Source organism: Salvelinus sp. IW2-2015, unplaced genomic scaffold (genome assembly GCF_002910315.2).
Source record: "Salvelinus sp. IW2-2015 unplaced genomic scaffold, ASM291031v2 Un_scaffold1088, whole genome shotgun sequence".
NCBI lineage: Eukaryota > Metazoa > Chordata > Actinopteri > Salmoniformes > Salmonidae > Salvelinus > Salvelinus sp. IW2-2015.
In genome coordinates this window covers 80,880-84,870 of record NW_019942723.1, presented here as the reverse complement: position 1 = coordinate 84,870, position 3,991 = coordinate 80,880, and the positions used below count along the sequence as shown (strand labels likewise).

At 41.2% G+C, this 3,991-nt stretch overlaps 1 long non-coding RNA gene across 1 annotated transcript in view; it reads left to right on the top strand.

Moving 5' to 3' along the window:
* The window catches only part of LOC112069714 (uncharacterized), a 145,873-nt gene that overhangs the window by 90,928 nt on the left and 50,954 nt on the right, over nucleotides 1–3,991 (top strand). The window contains exon 2 of the long non-coding RNA XR_002893781.1: nucleotides 131–184. This is a non-coding gene — a long non-coding RNA (uncharacterized lncRNA). The remainder of the gene's footprint in view (nucleotides 1–130; nucleotides 185–3,991) is intronic.

Genomic DNA, 3,991 nt, shown 5'->3' with positions numbered 1-3,991 from the left:
TCACTCTCCTGGCTTGATAAATAACCTTGAAGGAAATGACAAATGACTCAAGTCTTAAAGCTTTGTTCTCGCTGACTAAATCATGGTGGGTAATATCGTTTTCTTTTCCTCATTTTTTTTTTTTTTACAGGAAGAAGTTTTTCTCGAAGTCCCAAGTGAGGATTCTCTGAGGCTTCTAAAAAAGGTAAGCTCCTTTAGGATGGATACTTTCAGGGTATGGATGGTTGGACTAAGACGGATGTTTTGATAAGAAGTTAAAGGACAGATCATAATTTGGGCCAGTGGAGGCTTCTGAGGGAGGAGCGGCTCATAATAATGGCTGGAACAGGATTGAATGGAATGGCATCAAACTATGTGTTGGATGTATTTGATACCATTCCACTCATTCCGCTCCAGCCGTACCACGAGCCCGTCCTCCCCAATTAAGGTGCCACCAACCTCCTGTGACAAACTTTATGGTTGTTTCTAAACTTCCTGTGTGTGCTGGTGACCATGTACATCTGGGTTTTCTTATGGGGCTGTAGAACTCAGCTGCACAGTAGTTTATACATTTGTGTATTGAGCAGGCTTGGATGGGCGGAACTGAGAGATAAACTGGGGTAACTGAACTGAATGTAGCCGGGCTGGGCAGAACTCACCTTTGCTGTCACTGCTGTGTTGTCCTGTCCTGAGTTTAGGATTCCTAGTATTTATTTATTGATCTTAATCCTCTAGATGTAGCTCTGAGAAATGTGTATGTTAGCAACATTGTGGTGTGGACAGTGTTGCTAGGCAACGTCTCTCAGCTGTGTACAACACGGGGAGTCCACAGATGAAAAAGCATCTGGTTTAGTGAGTCTGAACACACACACAGACACAGACACACACACACGAGGGGTTTCCGTACTGACAAATGCAGATGCGACAAACCTGCCAGCAGGTTGTAGAATATTAGACCGCCTGCTAGCTGTGAGTCGGTTGTCATCAATGTTCCCTCTAAGCTGAGCGCGGGCGTGCAGCTCCCCCGGGACTGACATGCAGAAGAAATATCAGCATGCGCAGAGAAGCACGAGATTGAACTTCATGCAACTTCCTAGAGTTTTCCCCATTAGTTAACACTGTCAACGTTTCCCTCTACAGTGGGAATTGTGATCGAATCAAGGCAATATTCAAGCCACTTTCAATGCAACATACCAAAACAAAAACTATGCATGAGATTTTGTTGTAAGCAGAATGCATGGGAGTAGGATTCTATTACATTGACAGGCACGACTTAAGCCTGTACTCTACACAGACCGGTGCGGTCATAACCAATCAGAGCTGCAGTAGGCCTATATGCGATTATAAACTGGGTGGTTCGATCCCTGAATGCTGATTGGCTGACAACAGTGGTATATCACACTGTATATGCTCTAATTACGTTGGTAACCAGTTTATAATAGCAATAAGGCACCTCGGGGGTTTGTGGTATATGGCTAATATACCACAGCTGAGGGCTGGATCCAGGTCCTGCCTAAGAACAGCTCGTAGCAGTGGTATATTGGCCATATACCACACCCCTCGTGCCATATATGGATCTGTGCCATTCACTTTCAACTGGACTGTTTTTACAGCATGAGTGGTTGTGAGTAGATGCGTTTGTTTTGAGTTCAAAGTGAGATGTAGCGACGTGTACACATTTGTTCATATCCTTTGCTAGTTAGTGAGTTGTTAGCCTAGTTATAGATAACGTGTAGTCAGCAATGGGGGAGTGATTCCTTCTTACAAGAACACAAAACGTGTGCATTTCTATCTTTGAAAGCGAGTCTTGCAAAGAGTTTTTTTTATGTCTTAAAGGGGCAGTGTTGTATTTTGAGACAGGTTTGAATAACTTAAGTAGCCAATAGGCAGAGCGTAGCATGATTTTATGATTCTCTGTAATAATGTATGGGAATAATAATGCATTTAATTTTGTAAAGTGGTTTCTTGCATCAAACAACACAACAACATTTTCAGTCACCTCCTTGTCTGAAGGACAAGTAGATAAACAGGTTAATGTTTTTTCAAAAGTCTCATGGAATGTAGGGGCAGCAGCTAGCCTAGYGGTTAGAGCGTTGGGCCAGTAACTGAAAGGTTGCTAGATTGAATCCCTGAGCTAACAGGGTAAGAATCTGTCGTTCTGCCCCTGAACAAGGCAGTTAACCCACTGTTCCTAGGCCATCATTGTAAATACGAATTTGTTTATAACTGACTTGCCGAGTTAAATATGTAGGCCTACATTGAACACCGCACATTGGCTGCTTCTGTAGGCTGAATGATAGAACAGCTGTTAAAATGTTATGGAATGCATTTTCTCTTTTTTTAATGGTAGCCACAGTAGCGTACTTTACCACTGTTAAAACTAACTTAAAGTGGGTACAGCCTCAGTGTTCACAGTAAACGTGCACCGGAAGTTGCACAATATTTTCACAACTCTCAAGTTTGCGCTCAATGGCCTCGTCCTCTAACTGATGATTGAAGACACGTCCACAGCACCAGAACTGCATTGAGTAAACATTTCTGGAGGTCCATGGATGGTCAGCTAAATGTATTGTTGTTAGGATCACCTCTCTCACTCTCTCGCTCTATATCTCTCTTTTTTTTATGAGAATTTTCCTGCACAGCAGGAAATGCTCACTTTTAGTATATTCCAGGTTTGAAAAGGCTTCTAAAGTGTGTATTTTCCACTTTAACATTTTAGACTTGATTTGCCCTAACATAAAATGTATCAACCCCTACAAGACATGTCCATTGATTATAATCCACATAATAATTCACATTTCCTGTTGCTGCAGGATTTCCTGCAGTTGCAAACTGGCTCAAATGAAGATCCTACATCTGTACCATTCTATGTTCTCTATCATGTGTCTTCAAGACTAGCTCTATGCTATTTCTCCATCTTTCTAAACACGTGTCTACAGTCTTCACGCCAACATCTTCTCTATCATGTTGAGTCTGACTAATTGTATAGAATTCATCCCCATATAGTATGCCCTTAGCTACCAGAATGATATGTTGTGTATGGCTGACTGATTAAACAGTTTGAAATGTTTTGTATGGCTGACTGATTAAACAGTATAATATGCCGTGTATGGCTGACTGATTAAACAGTATGATATGCCGTGTATGGCTGACTGATTAAACAGTATGATATGCCGTGTATGGCTGACTGATTCAAAACATTTCAAACTGTTTAATCAGTCAGCCATACACAACATATCATTCTGGTAGCTAAGGGCATACTATATGGGGATGAATTCTATACAATTAGTCAGACTCAACATGATAGAGAAGATGTTGGCGTGAAGACTGTAGACACGTGTTTAGAAAGATGGAGAAATAGCATAGAGCTAGTCTTGAAGAACACATGATAGAGAACATAGAATGTACAGATGTAGGATCTTCATTTGAGCCAGTTTGCAACTGCAGGAAATCCTGCAGCAACAGGAAATGTGAATATTATGTGGATTATAATCAATGGACATGTCTTGTAGGGGTTGATACATTTTATGTTAGGGCAAATCAAGTCTAAAATGTTAAAGTGGAAAATACACACTTTAGAACCTTTTCAAACCTGGAATATACTAAAAGTGAGCATTTCCTGCTGTGCAGGAAAATTCTCATAAAAAAAAAGAGAGATATAGAGCGAGAGAGTGAGAGAGGTGATCCTAACAACAATACATTTAGCTGACCATCCATGGACCTCCAGAAATGTTTACTCAATGCAGTTCTGGTGCTGTGGACGTGTCTTCAACATCAGTTAGAGGACGAGGCCATTGAGCGCAAAACTTGAGAGTTGTGAAAATATTGTGGCAACTTCCGGTGCACGTTTACTGTGAACACTGAGGCTGTACCCACTTTAAGTTAGTTTTAAACAGTGGTAAAGTACGCTACTGTGGCTACCATTAAAAAAAAGAGAAAATGCATTCCATAACATTTTAACAGCTGTTCTATCATTCAGCCTACAGAAGCAGCCAATGTGCGGTGTTCAATG